Below are 20,199 nucleotides of genomic sequence, written 5' to 3'. Positions count from 1 at the left end.
ACAAGAAGAATTTTAGGAATAAGCTACCTAGGAAATTACAGAGCTTCTTGAGAATTATAGCTTTTGTAAAATGGAAAAAAAGAGAGTCAAGTTATTGTACTTTGCTCAGTACTGAACACACAAGCTGATTGTTTCCAGAGAGAACTTGTTTTCGTTTAGCTGAATACTTTCAACATCTGGATTAAAATGGTTAAAACTTTTAAATTATCTTGCAGTTAACATCTGGATGTGAATTTTTTTTTAAAGGGTATACTGTGTGCAGGCAAAGACAGGTTGTGAAGACCTTTCCTGCTGTCATTTCTAATAGGCTCATTTTCATCGTGATGAATCTATTTTAGGTGATAAGAATAATTACAAAACTCTTTCAGCTATAATCCTGTGCTCTCTGCCCACTTCTGTATTACTCCAGTTAACGATTCAGTGTTTGTTAGTCCTCAAATAGAAGCTGCCTTAGACATGTCATCGCTATATATGTATGTTCTTAACTTCATCAGGACTGTCTTGTTGTCCCTTGAAAATGCCAGGCACTCTTCTGCCTCAGGGCCCTTGCATCTCCTGTTGTATCTCTGTGGAATATCTTGGCATCACTCCCTTCCTCTTCAATTTCAGGCATCCTTAGCTGCAACCCTAACCACTCCCTATTTTTCTTTCCCAGATGTACTTCCCTCCACAGCACATACATACTCTGATGTATATTTTTGTTTTACATATGTGCTGATTATCAGTTTCCCCTTGCTAAATGTAAGGTCAGTGAAGTGTAGAGACTTTTGTCAGTTTTACTCACTATTCTATCCCCAGCATTTGAAGCACATAGTAGGTGTTGAGCTAAACTTGGTGAAATGTGTTATAAATAAATGTGTATTATGAATAGAAAAAAACAAGGTGACACATGTGCTCACTAGAATGTAATCTCCATGAGGGCAGGAACTAAGTTTTGTTTCTCAACATTGCCTCCAGTGCCCTGACGAGGGCCTGAACCATGATAGCCTTTCAGTATACATTTATGCATTGGATGGATTGGAGCCCATTAATAAAATGATTAGGGATATTACTAGATTTTTTAAGGAGAAGGGAAGGCAGGGAAGGAAGAAAGAATAAGAGAGAAAATGAGTAAGTATTGATATTTCAGAGCTCAGTCCCGTTTCACATTGATCTTATAGAGATTTTATGTAGTTTATTAGGTTAAAGTTAAAATTTCAAATAAAATTTGCAATCCCCCGAGAACAGAAAATCAAATTGCAAATAAATACAGCTTATTGTGCAAACTCATACTGATTCCCTGTCAGCCTCTTCTTAGTTATTTATTTATTTATGTTTGCAGTATTGGTCACTCTGAAGTGGGTGAATGCGTTCGGTGGTGTATCTTATTAGTCTAATGATATTCTCCTGTCTGTAGATATACTGGATTCAAACATAACCTAACAACCACTGACTCAGCAGAGAAAATAAGAAAGATTACTGTCATGTTCATTCTTTGTGGACCCAGGGATAAAATGGACAGTTCAGCTCCACCACCAGCCAACCATCATCTACCTGGGAGGGTACAGAGAAGGGAAAACTATAAGATGAATTTTAATGATGAACAGGACACTGGCATTTGAAGTGCCTGTTTATTACAGAAATGGGAAAGCTTCAAAGTTATTCTCTCTGCTGGTTGGGAACCAGAGCTAAACAGAGGAAGGAAAATTGCCTTTGATTGAAGCATGTGGCTAGCAGCCACTGGCATGCTCCAAACCAGAAATAGACATTATATGATACAGAGGATCACTCATTGTTTGACCCAGAGTGATCTTTAAATATATTAAAGCACATTTCTTAATATGGAACAATGCTAACAACAATATAAAATTTTAAAACTTGGAACTTAGATACTTAAATCTTTAATCAAATGTAGTTAGGTATAGGAACAAAACAAGGTAGAAAACATAATAACTGAAAAGGATAGGTAAATAAAGAATGGGAGGAGATTATGGTGGCAAAATATTAAGTTGGCCAGCAACAATTGGTTAGGAGAAGAAATCTTGGTTAGTTCTGGGAAAATGGACAATTAGACCCACCTGAAGCTATAGTAAAGGTCTCTATGGTTCATTATCTTATTGTGAAAATAATTACTAGAACTAACTCCCAGCCCATTTCTTTTTTTTTTTTTTAAAGATTGTATTTATTTATTTGACAGATCGAGATTACAAGTAGGCAGAGAGGCAGGCAGGCAGAGAGAGAGAAGGAAGCAGGCTCACCTCTAAACAGAGAGCCCAATATGGGGCTCGATCCCAGGATCCTGAGATCATGACCTGAGCCAAGGCAGAGGCTTTAACCCACCCAGCCACCCAGGCGCCCCCCACTGAGCCACCCAGGCGCCCCTCCCAGCCCATTTCTAAGGGAGGAGTCTACTTCCTGATTCTTTGACAGCAAGCTTAGGCATACAGTTTTCTTCCACTGGTGAAATTTAAATGGAAATGGGATATGACACTTCCTAGCAAAAGCTTTAAGAGCCGTCATGAGATTCAGCCATCTCTCTTTTCCCTCTATTGTGACATGAGGTGTTCCAGATAAGGACTGTTCTTCAGCCCAGGTCCCCAAAAGAAAAGGACATGTAGTATATTCATAGCCAACTCGTAAGGACATTAATGTGAGCCCAGTGAATTAACCTTTGCTTTTACAAGTCACTCATGTTGGAAATCTTTTATTACTGCTGGACAGCTCTTAGTCTAAGCTGATGAAATTTTCTCTTTGTTTATAAAGGGTATTGAGAAGATGGTCTGGTCTTCTCAGGGGGTGTTCTGAGATGAGTGGTCCCATGACCTAGAGTGGTCCTATGGCCTAGAGAACAACAGAGTTCTATGCTTCTCCAAATGTGATTCCACATCAGAATTGTCTGGGAGCCGGTGAAACCTGCAAGGTCACAGGCCTCATCCCAGAATCTGAATATCTGGAGACAGGGTTGATGTTTCTGCATTTTTACAGACTCCTCAGATGATCCTTGTGCAAACCCAAATCTGAGAACTGCCGGCCAAGATGTTTACCTAAGACTGGAGTACAAGAGCAGAGTGGCAATGAATAAGAAATCAGAAATCTTATCTCTGGAGATCTTGAGATTGGGTCTTGTTCTGCCACTCATTAGCTTTGGGATCCTGAGCTAATCACTTCAGTTCCAGAACTTAGCTATCTCATGGCTACCATAGTTTTGAGGAGAGCCATCTCTGCTACCTCCCAAAACTGTTAGAGTGAAATAACTCAAAAATGCTCTTTAAACTGAAAAATACCTTTCAATATCAGGATATTATGGTCTTGTCAAGATGTGGGCTGGGGGAGGACTTTTCTCTAATGACATTGGGAACCTCTGAGATCATGTATTGAAGCAAGATTGAAATCCACAACATAACATTGGAAAGCAGGCACAGCCTAGTCGAAGCTAATTTTATTTTGCTCTTTTAATAACCAGTAGGAAAATGAGTTAGGGCTTATTTATGTCTAAGAGATAACTTAATGTCTGGATCCCATCAAGTTGAAGCTGTAGAACTGAGAAGACAGACACGTCTTGCTATTTCATTTGAGAATCCCAGATACTTGGAGAAGCCAAGAGGGGAGAACCTGCCAAGCTGTTCTTAAACAACTCAGTTAAGGGTGGTTATAAGCTCCTCCAGGCCTTTCCCCATTCCTGCTAATATAGCCCGTTGATTAAGTGTCCCTCAGGTACTAGAATTTTTGCTAAGTATTTACCTGAGGGTCCTCAGTAATCTCAAGAGATAGGTAATTTCAGCGCATTTTTGCAGATGAAGAAACTGAAGCTTGGTGAGGTAGAGTTGTTTGTCTAAAGTGACCCCTCTAATAAATGATAGGGACAGAATGTGAACCTGGTTTCGGCCTGACTCCAGAGATTTTTGCCCTCAGCTACTATGACTACTTTCCCTCTACAAAGCAGATATAATTATTGTGGATGAAAAGGTAAAAATGTAATAAGTGTTCTTGCTTTTACAGCCAGAAAAAAATAAAAGTGATCCTTGGAACTACAGAAACTCATGACTCTCAGACACTGAGGCATTCTACGTAGCTAGAACAAACTCAAATCTATGGGACAAACTAAGAATCCAGTAGCTCTCATGTAGGCCATCTTCTTTTCCTACTTTATTTAATTTATTTTTTATTATGTTATGTTGGTTCCCATTCAGTACATCATTAGTATTTTTTACCTTTTTTTTATGTGTCATTTTCTTTTTCTTTTCTTTTATGTTTTCAGTGTTCCAAGATTCATTGTTTATACATCATTAGTTTTTGATGTAGTGTTCCATGATTTATTGTTTGCATATAACACCTAGTGCTCCATGCAATCCCTCCTTAATACCCATCACTGGGCTCACCCATTCCCCTGGCATGAAACCCTCAGTTTGTTTCCCAGAGTCCATTGTCTCTTATGGTTCATACCCCCCTCCTATTTCCCCTCCTTCATTTTAAACAGTAATAAGGCCAAAATGCATAGCAATGGTACAGCTATCTTTAGATTGGAATTGAATCCTTGATTGGGAGGGAGACAAACCACAAGTGACTCTTAATCTCACAAAACAAACTGAGGGTTGCTGGGGGGAGGGGAGTTGGGAGAAGGGGGGTGGGGTTATGGACATTGGGGAGGGTATGTGCTATGGTGAGTGCTGTGAAGTGTGTAAACCTGGCGATTCACAGACCTGTACCCCTGGGGATAAAAATATATTATATGTTTATAAAAAATAAAAAATTTAAAAAAAGAAGAAATTAAAAAAAGAAAAAAAAATTATTGTAGCCTTCAAGGTTTTCTGTGTTATAGAAATCTAGACCCAGCTCTAGTGATGAAGGAAAAGAAAAACACAGCCAGTGCAGCCAGCTCTTTTTCCTGCAATTATAACCCATTTAAAATGGGCATCCTGTGTCTTCTTAAAATGCTTTCCTTGATTTGCTCATCACTATAATTTAAAATAATTCCTAAGGAAGGCATGCCAAAGAAAAAAATGCCCTTACAATCAGGAGAAGAAAAACACTCACGTGTATATTTTAAAGTTGCACTGCACTGAATTATGGTTAAGTGCTCTACTGTCTGATTGTCGGTTATGTTCCATACCTAATAGCCAGGGGAAAGATGCTGCTCTAACAGCACAAAAAATGCTCATGTGCTAAGACATTACAACATAATTAGTAAATACAACTTTCCTTTACGTGACCTCATACACCTCAGTTTTGGGGCCATCCTCTGTCCATCAAAACTCCCATGGCTCTTGGTCTTTAAAACCCTTGTAAAACAAAGCTGCTATGCCATACGGGCTACTGTGTGGACAAAACTGTTTCATCAGAACAAATGGAGAACATAAAGAGAGGTAATAAGGCCAAGGAAGAGCTTTACAGGACTTTAAAATGAATTTAAACCCATAATGAATGGTGACAGTTTGAGTTCTTGGAAATACGTAGGAATTCATTTAACCATTTTATTAGTCACTTTCTTAGGCATATTTTAAAACATGTGGAAATTGCCTTTCTTCTATTTTCCTCTCTTTCTTCTTCCACTTTGCCCCTTCCCCTCCCTCTTTCCCTTCCTTGGGTTCTTCCGGTCTTCCTTCCACTGATTTTTACCAGCAGAGAAGAGGCCTGATTGTTTGGGGAAGCAGCGAAGGTAAAATGAAGCTGAACAAACAAACAGTCCCTTGTTCAGACTAAATAATAAATAAAACAATTCTGAGCTTCCATTGTTGCTTTTTTAAAAAGACCATCACAGACTCGTTCGTCATTCAGTCACCATTTTCACCATTTTCAAACACCTACTGTGTGCTAAGCTATAGTCATTTTCCCCCTTATATCCAAGCCAGGATATACCCCTTATATCCCCTTATATCAGAACAGGGAGAAAGCCTGTGGGGTTTTGCATCCCTTACAGGGTGGGGTCAGAGGCAGACCCTCAACTTCAGGGCAGCTAAGTGGTCCCCTCCTTTGCATTTCACTTAGTTTCATTTGTAATACCACTTTCAAGTTGATGTTCCTTGTCTAAACATTTCTGACCCTGAATACTGCCAGAAATTGGTAGCCCAGCCACTTCTGTGGGTTGCCGCTGCTGGAGAAAATTATGCCATCTGGTAGGTTGGTTCCATTGTAAGTTCATGATCTCAGCTTCAACTGGGCCTTCAGTGTGGACCTATTTTGGCTCATTCTGTTCTTGTATCTGCAGAAGAGGTCTCAATTTCCTTCTCTGCCCTTCACTTGCTCAGGCAGGTGATCTGTTGAAGAGGAGGCAGAAAACATAGGAGAGGAGTTCCCATGGCCACCTCTGCAAGGCTCTTTGCCTTCTTCCTCTCAACTCCACTGGTACTCTGGATACTCTCTCTTCCATTTTCTCTGGAACCTACTGCTACTAATTTTCTGTGTTCTCCGTCTCATCAGTGTGATCTTTGTTATCTTTTTGATGGCACTTAACAGGTTCTGGTTTCTACCATGTTAGAAACAACTCTCCCTTGAACATTCTTCCAGCCTCATTACACTTCCTCTAGTTTACTACAATGCGGATTTCATTTTGGCAGTGATTTTGTTGAGCTGGCTATTTGCAAAGTGGATTTTGAGGAAAATGTGTGTCTTTCAGTCTTAATAGCTCTTGTGAAGAACTTTAAGTCTTCATGAACTGTGATTTATAGAAGGTGTTTGTTTACTGATATTTACTGAAGCAACCCTTCTGTTCCTAGAACCAATATTAGCAAGCATAACAAATTAAATAGTGAAAGGCTGCTAGAAGTCGACCTCTGTGCAAGGCGCATCTTTCTCCATTTTCCTCAACACCGTGAGGTTTTTTTTTTTTTAAGATTTTATTTGTTTATTTGACAGAGATTACAAGTAGGCAGAGAGGCAGGCAGGTGGGAGGGGGGAGCAGGCTCCCTGCTGAGCCCAGAGCCCAATGTGGTGTTCATCCCAGGACCTGAGCCAAAAGCAGAGGCCTTAACCCACTGAGACACCCAGGCGCCCCAAGAACACAACTTTGAATGCAGAATATTCATTTGATCATAGGAAAAGGAAAGGGTAAGAATGTAAGGGAAAGAACACATAAGAAAAACCACTGTCTGAGTGCTTGGTTGATGGTTGGCTTGGACTCAAAAGACCTAAGGAACAGAATTTTTTAAATCTAATTTCCAGTGGGCCAGAAAAATCATTCTTTGTCTGTGTACTCTGGATTGTGTTAAAATCCTAAACCTAATTTCATTAAAATCATGATAGTAAAGACAAATAAATAAACAAGGCAAGAAAAGAACAAGAGACAAAACTGGGCACCCAAACGAAACTGCTCCTGAGAGTTTGGGGCAAACATTGGCACATTCTGATAACCCTTTCTGAACATGTATTCCGTGGCTCTGCTCGAGTAGGAAAGTTTGGCTTTCAACTGCAGAAAGCCTATGCCTTAGAATTCAGTTGTTCAAGCCCTCACCCAGCTCCTGTCTACTTGCAGCCGGGTGCACATGGACAAGATGGATGTTTATAATTTGAGGCTGAGCTCCCATTCCATGTAGGAGAATCGGCTTTTTCTTCAGCTATCAATATCAAAGTGAGAATAAATGGCTTCATAACATTTTTACTATTGCTAATAATAGTAATAAATCTGGATTTTATACTGACCTCTGTCCCAAAGCACTTCACAAACATAAAGAGGGATGCAAACTCCCCCAAAGATTGTTTTATACAGTCAAAAACCATTTCCTGTGAAATGAAAGGCGCTTGCTGTTTAACAATCCACAGATACATTAGACAACAATTTCAGGCAAGATTATCCAGTTGCAACCAAAGGCAGAATTGATTCAGGCAGAATGCAATTACCTTAGATGCTCCTGAGCATTTTCCTTCCCATGTGAACAGACATTAAGGAGGAGTCCAGTTACTACACAACTCTATATTTGGTTCTGTTCTGAGTCTTTTTGGGGTTGAGCAAGGTCAAGTGGTCTAAGTTCCTACATGGGAAAGCTATCTGCTTGACCTCAGGGTACAACTTGCTTTAGTGAACTAGGGAGCAGAGGTCTCATTAGTAAGAAGTGTCTCACCAAACTGGTTGGGTTTCTCTCTTTCACTGTTGGGAATCTGCTTGTGAATTTTTCTCTTTGTTTATGCCTTGTTTTGCCAGTCAGTTTGTTCAGAGACTCAGTTAATTTGACTGTCTTACCCTCATCCAGTTCCGAGCTCTCACCTGAGGGGAATCCCTTGTAACACAGGCCACAGCAGCAGGTATAGCCCAGCACCCCTCCACAGTCACCATCCTGACATCACTTGTGAAAATGGTTTGATGAAACTGCTCACTGTATTCTCACTTTGGGAGGATTTTCTCATCTTCTAACAAATTAAAGGCTCTGAGAATCCCTGTAGTAGATGCTTGTTGGACTTTGCTTAAGTCCACAAATCTGATGGCATTCTTTTTTCTCCTTTCATGGAACAAATATTAACATCTCATAAAACTTGGGCTCTAAGGAATACTCTTGGAAAAAACACTGTTTTATGGAGTGTCTCACAGATTGAGTTATAACTACTTTTGTGTTTTCTCATCTATGGAATAAAAACAACTAGACTGGAACCTTTCTGAGACCCTTGTGAATTCTAAAGCAACATGCATGTATTGTTAAATATAGTACTGGAGGACATGATTCTCCAGGTGACCCTGAGTCTATAACATTACAAAATACTCCTCAACTTATACTTTCATATAGAGTCTCTCCCAGTAAGTATTCCAGCTGTTTCTCCCCACCGCTTGCTAAGAACTGGAAATCTATTTTCAATAAAATCTAAGGTTTATTGGTGGAGGGTTTTTATTAGTTGGCAGACACCGGAACCAGGATGTCCCTGAGAAGAACGTTTCCTTTACCTCTTCTCTCCTAGATTTTAATCTGTCTGTACTCTGGGTGTTAGTAACCTACTCCATATGCTACCTAAACAAATTAGCTCCATGTGACTCTTGAATTAATAATGGGTACAGAGTTAGAATTCTCTGTTGGACCTTCTGTAGTTACTCTACAACAAAGCCTCTGACTTGGCACAAAGTAGAACATCAAAAGAGCCCAATGACAGAAAGGAAGAGCTATCCCAATTTTTCCTTTGGATCTCTGGATTGTTTCAGCCCATCCATTCAGTGATGATTTGGAGAATCTAGACAGAGATTTCAATAAAGCATAATGGGCGAGTTTGAGGCACAGAGGGTCAGGGTATAACAACTGATGCTCCTTGAAATGTATGAACCATCAAGAGACCATGGGAATTTAAAATAAATACTTCACCTGTCTTTTTTTCCTTCCTTTCTTACCTGAAGTTTGGCATTGATATTGAACTGGTGGGCAAGAAATTTAGTAAAGGGTATATGAGAAACGAAGTACTTTGGGGCCATCCACCCACTCACCAAAAATGCAGCAGGGCCCTGTGGCTATCTGGGTGCTTCATGCTAGAGCTGCAGAGGCAGATGGGGAGGGCACGGATGGGTACAGTTCCCTCTCTTTTCACCTGGGGGTGTGACTGTGAAGAGAGACACAGATAGTAATCACATATCTACATTGGTCATTCTGTGAGTTCATGCTAACGTACAGTCTCTGAAGGCAAGAGGCATGTTGCTATGACAGCATATATCAGGAGGCCTGAGCTAGAACAACAGCAGCATATACTTCTCAAATAGAAGAATTTGATGGATGAGAATGAGTTCCCTGAGTTGGGAAGAAGAAACAGCAAGAACTAGTGTGCTGTTTCTCACTATCTGTGCAAGGAGTAGCACATTGTTGCTATTATGGGGTTCATGGTCCTAGGATACATTGACACAATTTTGGGGGGTACATGTCTTATAAGAAAAAGGAAAGAGAAGAGTTGGGCAGGTGAGTGGAGAGTAGGAAAGAACTAGATGGAGGAAGTACTTGTATTCTGGGCTGAGGAGTGGTACAGTTGCTGGATGTTGCCTGGGACAGACATTACCAATCAGTTATAGGAATATTTACTACTGAGTCCAGAAACCTCAACCCAGAAATCTCCTGTAAATGACATGGGATTGATTCTTGAGCCAAATGAAGCCTGTCTGCCATTACTGATGTAGACAGGGAGGGAACATTATTATTTCTTCAAGCAATGTAAGTATATGATTAGCAATGCTTTGGAAGGATTTCAGTAATCAGAGGGTTGATTGTAGAGGAGAGAAGGAGTAGGAAGACCAATAGGAATAACTTCTAATAATTCTGTTGTTTAATTCTTGAGCTAGTATGATTAAATATTCCTGTATATTTATGTGTAATATCTCATTTAGGCTTTTTCACAACATCAGTGAGATGTAGGTATTATTTTCCCTATTTTATAGCTAGGCAAAGTGAGCTTCATATAGGTTAAGTGATTTGGCCATGGTCAGGTAGGTAGAAAGTAGGAGACCTGGACTTGAATTTTACAAGGCTGGCAATTGTCTGGTCCTTGCTCACTTAGTTGGCCACATCTCCTACCACCTCCTCCCTACCTTTCTGTGTTCTAGTCGTATTGGGCATTCTTTCAGTAGACGTTCTCTTGCTGTGGGGCCTCTGCAAAAATGTGCATTTCTCTTTCTCTGAAATAAACTTTTTCCTTCTTTACATTCTTAACTCCTTCTCATCAATCTTTTCAGCTCAGGCATCACTTCTTTATGGCAGCCCTCCCTGAAGAATTCTGTAGTACTCTATTGACTTTCTTCAGCGTTCTCATCGCCCTTTGTTGAACAGACATTTGTGCACATGGGTGCGCGCGCGCGCACACACACACACACACACACACACTTCTTATGTCATAATCTGATTAATGTCTACTTCTCAGTGGTTAAAATTCCTTCACAGCAGGGGCCATGGCTGCTGCCACTGCCTGCTGCATCCCAGGAGCACAAGATAATAGGATTCAGGAACACGATATATACTTTCATGAAACTAGTCATTCCGAATATCCCTCATTTTATAGTTAACCAGTACATCTCCTGCTCTGGTGAGATGGTAAAAAAGGAAGACTGGGAAGTGATCACAGAACTGGATCCTGTCAGAATGTGAACATGCCCCAGGATCTTTGGCTGTAATTCTTAAACCTGAAGAGTCAACATACAAGTGGGTTTTTTGGGTTGTTTTTTTGTTTGATTTTGTTTTTGTTTTTGTGGCCAGCACCTTTGTTCTATCAGAAACACATAAAGATGTCCTTCAGGTGAAAGGTAAGTGATATTAGAGAGAAGCTTAGAACTTCAGAAACAAAGGGATAGCAACAGAAATGGTAAATTTCTGGTAAATATAATATAATTAAATGTTACTACTCTTGAAATTTTAATAAATTTAATTTATTTAAGGTTTAAAATATAACTTCATCTGGTAGGGGTTTTGATATATATGCGTGTGTTAATTTCAGATATATGTATCAGATTTATAGATATACGTATCAAATATGTATGTATCTATATCCCAAAGAATCTACAAAAAAGTCTATAAAAGCTCTTAAAACTAATTTGTGAATTTATTAAGTTTCTAGAATATAAGGTCAGTATAAAAAAATGTATAGTTATATACCAGCAATGAATAACTGAAGATTTAAAAAAAGGCACTCTTTTTTATAAAAGCACCAAAAAACTCCACAAAAAACCAAACCATGAAATATTTATGTATAAATCTAACAAAATGTGTTAAGACTAATCCAGTGTTAGGAATCATAATATTATATTGCTAGCTAGTGCCACTTTTTTTGTAGTCCCCTAAATTGATATATATGAGTGAATTGTTTCCTTAAAGAAATCTCAGTTTCTTAAATGTGGTATTCATTTGTCTCTGTCATTGAAAACACAAGTCCTGGATACGAGGAACTTAAAAGCCAAATAGTTCTAGTAAAAAATAAAAGTTCTTCCCAGAACAAGAGGCCTAATTATATGATAATCAGTTAAAAAAAATTGCCCACTGCTGTCCATACAGACTCTGTTCCGTTTCTCCAGGGAGGTGAAGTTTCTGCATGTCCACCACATTAATAAAATAAAGAGCATATGCGGCAGCGACTCCTGTGATATGTGGCCAAGAGAGAGAAGTTTCCTGGGCGGTAGGGGAGGTAGCTAGCCATCTTTCTGCGTGGTGTGTTAGCTGGCCTCCTCTGTTTCACTGAGGGGCTTTGGAACAAAAGCTGTACCCGAGTCTCCTGCTGGAAAATCAAGTGAGAGTAGCCTCTGCCCTTGTTTCTGGAGAATATTGGATGACAGGGAACCAGGCCTCAATTTGAGGGAAGTGACTTGGAGTGAGTGATTTAGGGCCTTGCTGCAGACAGCCCACTTGACTTTTGATCATACCGGGGAAGAGGGCTCATGCCCAATAATTGAGGGAAAGGGACTATTTAATTTAAAGGGATTGTTGTTTACTGAGTTTTTTCATATTCCGTGATATTGTTCTAGAATATATTACGGAATGAAAAGACCTTAACTTATAGCCTTAGTTAAAGCAGGAGAAACAAACTTGGCCATGGAGGGTAAAAACCTTGATTGCAGATATTCCGACTTTGCAAATGTGTACAGCCCCTTTAAGAAAATGCCTTTTGACAGAAGAACGTGAGAACCAAATTCATCAACAGAAAGCAGTGGCAGGGGTAGACTGAAGCATAGCGTGAGTGCAGTCTGGGGGGCAGGTGTGTGCTTGTCTCTGTCTCTGAAGAGCCTCTATATGCTTCCTTACATGGGCTCCTCTGACCCATTCGGACTCTTTCCAGGCATCTTGAAGCACGCAAGGGAAGGAAAGGAGGTGGAAAAGTAAGGAGGACACGGTGTGGCAATGCCGCAGACTAAATTTTCATTTAATGACTAATTTTCATTAATTTTCATTTCTACGACTGTGTCATCATGCATCCATAGTTGACTCCATGTACTTTGAAAAATCCTCTATGTTTTTGCACGCACTTCCAAGTATTTTCTCGTGTAATGGTTTCGGTACTGGGTCCCTGAGTCATCCACATTTCCGTTACTCACATTTTGGAGGGATCGGACATCCAGTTATTTACTTCTGAGTATGTGTCCGCAGTGTCACTTCAAGCTGCCAACTTAGATTTCCGGCACACGGTCACAGCTGGATTGTACTGTGGGTGGTGAGACAGTGTACCTCTGTTTGTTTTTCCATCTGGAAATTGATCACTAAAACCTCAAAATTCATTCTTAGCCACCCAACTGTAGTCAACATGCTAATGGAATGTTTTACTCCTGCACATTATTGGAGTGGAAAGGGGGGGCTAAAATGCAGTGCCTCATTTGCAGAAATAGTTCCGTGATGGGATTTATTAGTTAAACCACTATGGAGGAATACAGATTTTCTCTGATGGGTTCCATTCTGATTTGCTAGGTAAACAAAACTCTTTCCAAAGGAATTTCTGAATTTACACATAGGCTGGAGATAAAATTGCTTTTGAAATCAACTGCTTAGACATTTGACAAATTAGAGCTCCAGTGCACTCTCAATATTAAGTTTACAAAATGCCTGGCCAGGCAATTGACGAAGGGTTCCTTTTTTTAAAATTTTATTTATTTATTTGACAGAGATCACAAGTAGGCAGAGAGAGAGAAGGAGAAGCAGATTCCCTGCTGAGCATAGAGCTCGATAATGCGGGGCTTGACCTCAGGACCCTGAGATCATGACCTGAGCTGAAGGCAGAGGCTTAACCCACTGAGCCACCCAGGCGCCCCGAAGGGTTACTTTTTTTAAAAAAGAGAAAGGTAAGACGGATGATTCTCAGATGGGTAAGTGTCCTATCTCTGTGGGTGGTGATAGGGAGGAGAGGATGTATACTTTGGACAAGGAGGTGATCACATGAATCAGTTTGCTTTCTGCTGTTGGGATATGCTTATCATTGTTTTAGATTTTCATGGTCTTATTTCTTCTACTGCTTCTCAGCCTCCAGATTTCCTAAAGTACCAAGGTCTTGTTGATGTTTTTGTTGTTTGAAATAAGCAACAGCTGAACAATGGATAGGAGTTTGTCAGTCAGAAATTGCCTTACAATTTTTGAATTTTGAGAGAAGAAAACTGTTACTATGTGATGGCTTGAATGCATTCCTGGTGGTGCCTACAACATATTTTCTCATCCCGGCTTTTCAAATTTGGTTCTGTCACTCCTATAAAAGGTTTCAGTCCAAACATTTTTGAGCACCTACCACATACAGGGCATGTTGCTAGTTTTTCCTAATTGTGAAGTCGTGGATAACATTTGGAATTCAGGGAGGCAGCGGCTGCTTTCTAGAAAGGGATGCCTATCCAGGGACACCCTTAGTTCACATATATCCTTAGCATGACTGAAATCTTTTTTCCAAACGTGAAACCTGATGTTTTCAGTCCTGAGGCCGTGGTTTTGCTGGCCGAGGTCAAAGCTGGGGATGCATGGTTTCCATTGTCTTGTTTGTTAGGTAGCACTTGGATCTCCTCCAACCAGTGGGAGGCAGGGCAGACATGACATATGCTTAATGGAACGGGAAATTAACAAATGGAAAAATATGTATTGCTACCCAATCTCTGAGAGTACTTCATTTTCAACTAAGTACAGAGAGCTGATAATACCTTGTTATTTTATAATATTCTGTATTACTCACGAAAAACATGTTGACCATAGAAAAACTAGAAAAATACAGATAAGCAGAAAGAAGAAATAAAGATATACCTAAAGATAACTAATGTTAACATTTTGATTTTTCATCCTCTCAGATTTGTTTTTGTGCTTAGACTGGACCACACCTTCGTATTTTATAATTCTGTTTTTCTTTGGTTTAATAATATTTGATTTAAAACTTCCTCGTTGATAGATCTACTTCACATTTAAAAATGACACCATAGTTCATTATGGTACATGGTATACCCCTGTCCATTTAATTGAACCCTCCTTCAGTGAGCATATGAGTATTTCCAATTTTTAGATATTATATGTTACATAATAGTAAATGTTATTGACATCAATTTTTTATACTTGTCAATTATTTTCTAAGTAAAAATTGCTCAAAGTTTAATTGCTTTGTCAAAAGGCCTGCATTTTTGTGTATTTTGATAAATATTGTCAAATCGTCTTCTAGGAAAGTTATACCAACTTACACTTAGAATAATATTGTATGAAGGTACTCATCTTCTCTACATACTTGGCAATTTTAGGTATTGTTAATGTAAAAATCATTACCTATTCTGAGAAGTAAAAACTAGTATCTCATGGTCTAAATTAAATTTCTTCAGTTACTGGTGAGTTTTAGCAATGTTCTTATGTTTAATCTCCATTTTCACATTTTGTAAATTGCCTATTCTTGTTCTTTGTCTATTATTCTGTCAATGTGTATAACTCTCTCTTCTTGAAGTAGTCTTCATTTTTGGGGATTTGCATAACAAAATGGTTTTCTATATAATATTTGTTAATAGTTGAAGTAGAGTAAAGGAGCCAACCATCCTGCATTCATGGTTAATAAACACTGAAGATACTTATACTATAGTTAGATTGTAATAGCTGTCATTTATTAAACAAAATTTGAAAATAATTCTCCACTACTTACCATCTCAGAAAATACCATGCGTCTTCACTTTTTCAGTGATATACTCTAGTAAGTGAATGAGAACCATAGATCTTTCTTCTCTTACATAGGATTTTTGCTTGAAGTTGATTTTGGGGATGCTATCCACACTTCTGCTTCTCTTTAAATCCCTTCCCTTTTTTTTTCTATATATATATATTTTTTTAAATTTCTTTTCAGTGTAACAGAATTCATTGTTTTTGCACCGCACCCAGTGCTCCATGCAATTCGTGCCCTCCTCAATACCCACCACCTGGCTCCCCCAACCTCCCCCCCGGGGCCCTTCAAAACCCTCAGATTGTTTTCCAGAGTCCATAGTCTCTCATGGTAGGTCCCATATGCTCACTAGTTCCTGCATTTCACTCCAAATGGCCAGCTCCTCCCATTTCTTAGTGGAAGTACTGTCCTCTTGCTGTCTTAACTCACTTTCTCTGCAGGGACCTATGGACACATTGCCTGGGGAATTTCCAAAGCCAGTTGCTGTAACCATATAGCCCCTTTGTCCCCTGAGAGGACTAGCACTGAGGTGTGACTTATCCCATCATGGAGCTCCCTTGTGGGACTGAGCCAAAGCCACTCTTCTTGGGATTTTGCTTGCTTTCACAGCCTAGCCTGACTTCTTTCCTTCCTAGTTCACACTTGCCCTCTCCCACTTTTCTAAGAACATTTACTGCAAAATCACTTTCATTCAAATGCTTGTTGTTGGGTCTGCTTCTGGGATACGCCTCCTAAGGCTCATGTATCAACATTTAGAACTTCAAGAAATGTGCCGGGGAAGGTCAGTTCATATTGTGAACTCTTATGGCGAATAATAGCTACAGGAATTGGCATTTTTCAGATCGTACTATGAATCTAGCACATTGATACATGCTTTCTCATGAAATATCTCATCTTATCACCATATATGGTATCTCTGTTTTTGTTTTTTTTTTTTTTTTTCCAGACAAGAAAACTAAGCTTAATTTATGTTCACATAGATTCTCAGTGGCCAAAATGGGACTCAAAGCCAAATCTGGCAGACTCCAGAGCCCAAGGTCTATAATTATGCCTGAGAAGAGGCTTGGGAATTGCTGGGATAAGGACAGAAATTGTTCTCAGGATCTCTAGGCCTTCTTAGCCACAATCTAAGGTATGTGCACACTGATGGCCCAGGCAGTGTGTAACTCAATATTCTCCTAAATTATTCTCATACCTATACAGGTTGCATTTAAAGGTATTTCCCCACGCCCCCCTCAGGTTAGTACAATTTTGTAGGAGAAGGAATCTTCCCATGAGCTTATTAGCAAATGAGCACATGTATGTAATTGTAAATTCTTAGTGACAGGATGCTTTCATTTTGACTTTAGCCTACAGAACCAGACAAAATGCAAAAACAAAACTGAGATTTTTTAAAAAAAGATTTTATTTATTTATTTGACAGAGATAACAAGCAGGCAGACTGGCAGGCAGAAAGAGAGGGGAAGGCAGGCTCCTTGCTGAGCAGAAAGTCCAATACGGGGGATCAATCCCAGGACCCTGAGATCATGACCTGAGCCAAAGGCAGAGGTTTAACCTACTGAGCCACCCAGGCATCCCCAAAACTGAGATTTAAGAGACTCGTGCACAGTGCAACTCTTCTCCTAATGGCTAACTCACCATCTTCATTTAGAAATCCTCAGTAGGGTGCCTGACACTGGGAACAGCAGCAACAACAGCAAGATGCCCATTGAAATTTGAATTTCAGATAAGCAATGAATGATTTTTTGATATAAGAATGTTCCATTCCATTTCCTTCCATGTAATATTTGGGACCTACTTAGACTGAAAGACTATTCACTGTGCATCTGAAATTCAAATTCAATTGGGTATCCTATATTTTCTCTGGCAACCTACCTTCCTTAGACCCCACCTCCACCCCCATAACAATGCTCCTTGTGTTATAGCCTGCTTGTGTGTTCTCACTCTTAGGCTCATGTATTCAAAAGTATTTGTCTTAAGACAGCTGACTTGGTCACAATGGAAAACCTCTTACTGCATTGCCTGCTCCCAAGTCGCTATCTACAAATCAGTTTCCACCCAGGTGTCTGAAAGAGTGTCCCAAAACATAAATCATGCCACTCCTTTCCTTAAAACCTTTTAGTGGATTTTTGTCACATTTAGAATATAATCTACAGGATTGTCCCTGTGGTCTGTGAAGTTTTCTGTGACCCTCCTTCCCTTACTGGCCTCTATCCTGTAACCTCTTGCTAAGCAAGAGGGCAAGATTAATTCTCAGCCTTGCCCAATCCCCCAAGGGGATCAAGAGGAGAGTCTTCCATCCTCATAGGACCTGGGCTTTCATCCTCTTGCAGCAGCCAGTTGCTGGCTAAGGTTTACTCCAGGAACGTGTTAACTCCCTGGATTTTAGGCTCTCAGTATCCGGGTGAAGCAGAGCCAGTAACCAAGAGGTAGTTCTCTGATGAAGGTTTCCAGAAGCTCTGAGCCACCAGGAGCAAACTGAACAGAAGCTTGAGAAATGGGTCCATAGAACAAGTAAGGAATCTGAATGAAGAGATTTGGGTGGTTCCAGCAGCTTCACTACAGCAAGACTAGGACAAGATTCCAGAGGCAAATCATCAGGAAAGTCTGGCTGCATTCATTGCAAAAATGTCCCTGGCTACCCGTCAGCAGCCAGTGGGTAGGTAGGGCTCTTGGGCAAGTCCAGGAGTAAGAATGATATATGCTAGTCAGAGCCTGGGTTGAGGGAAATCCAAGGAGTTGGTGTGGTTGTGGGTCAGAATGTGCTACTCTCCGGCTGGGCTTCTTTGGGAGAATGAAAGCAGAAGAAGTGACTTCTGTCCTCTTGGAGCTTAGCAGTTTCTAACAGGGAGTTGGTACTATGGGGTGAAGAGGGAGAGTATTAGCAGAGCTTCTGGTGAATAAATATTTTAGCAAGAAGAAGCAGAAAGTAATGCCTTCAGAGGTCTGGGAGTGATCATTGAAGAAGTTCAGATTATTTGTTATTATACAGTGGAATAACCACATGGAAAGAGTCCAAAAGAACTATCTGTGTGCTCTGAGGAAATTGAACTACAGCCCTAATGTGACTATAATCTTAATTGCAGGGGTGTTTCTGTATCACCCATCAAAATATAATAGATGGACATGATGAAGCCTCACTGACACCTCCTTCAAATAATTCTCTTAAAAGGACACTGCTATGTTTTGGGATTGCTGGTTTATAATTGTTATAATCCATCAGTTTAATAATGTTGTGAAAAATTCTACTAAATCACAACTTAGTCACAATTGATAAGACTTGACTAATATTCTGGGCTATGTGCTGAGTCCCAGTAATTTATTAGGCCATTTATTTGAAATCGATTGAAATTAAAGATCTCCTCTGAATGCTAGATAAGTGGCCTTGGGCAGGATTCTGTCCAGTGTTCAAATTTAGAAAATGCTTTTCAGGCTGAACTCAGGTCTAAGAGATTATGTCAGAAAACTCTTTTCCTGTCTTCCCCTCTCAGAGATGACCTGGGGGACCCTCAGTCCTGCTTCTACCACCTGGACAGTGTACTGTGCATCCCTAGCTACACACGTATTTTTACAGGCAACCTGATTCTGAATAATTCAAGCATTATTCAGGGAAAACGTACTGTTAAATGATATTTTCAGAATCGAATAGACTAATTTCGTTGATTAAAAAAATATTCCCTCACTCAAAAAGGAACCAAAAGTACTGGCTACTCTCATTTAAAATCAATTTCCTAACTTGTCTTTTTAAGCAGAAATTTTGGTTCTTTATTTTTATCAATTATTACTATTTCAAAAGGCCAGCTGTCCAAAAAAAAAAAAAAAAACCCACTCATGGTTTATGACAGTCAGATTACTTCATATGCTTATTATTACAAAGTGCTTTTTTTTAATAGTTAGATCCATGCATCTGGCTCATTTAGAATGGTGCCCAATTTAAAGCATGTGTTTAAAATGAGAGTTATGTTTTAAAAATTAATGAAATTTACAGGTAAGCATATGAAGATACTCCCAGTCTTACTGGTAATCAGAAGAAAATGAACTAAAACAATAATGAGATGCTTAAAAAGTCAGATAATGCTGGGAGGGTGGGAGGGATGCAAAGAGATGAGGCTTTATAATCTCCCCTCCTCCTCTAGACATGCACCAGAACACAAAATTCCATGAGGCAAGGGCTTTGCTTGTGTAAATGGGAACATGAATTTGGTACAAGCAATTTGGCAATAGCTACTAAAATTAAAGACAAGTAAAGCCTATAAACCAGCCATTTCATTCCTGAGAATGTATCATAGAGAAATTCTTGCACATAAGTACCAGGAAACCTAAATGAAGATCTGTTCATTTCAGAGTCATTTGTTTCAGAAAAAACCCTGATAATAAACCAGATCTCCTTCAGTAAAAGAAAGGAGAAATTAACTTTTATCTATTCATAAAATGAGATATTATGATGCAGTTAAAAAAACATATATAGTAATAAATACAATACAGTTTTTAAAAAGCTCTATTTGATCAATATAGGTAGATCTCTTGAAAACTATATTGGTTTTAAAAGAAGCAAATTGCCAAATGCTATGTATAATATAATATGTTTTATATAGAAATATTCCATATTGTTAATTAAAGCATGTATCATAGTTTAAGTATGCAATGGCATGGATATATATTAAATTTATGATAGGGAGAGGTGTTGTGGAA

This window comes from Mustela nivalis (assembly GCF_964662115.1).
Source record: "Mustela nivalis genome assembly, chromosome: 3".
Classification (NCBI taxonomy): Eukaryota; Metazoa; Chordata; class Mammalia; order Carnivora; family Mustelidae; genus Mustela; species Mustela nivalis.
This window is presented reverse-complemented; position numbering follows the sequence as displayed.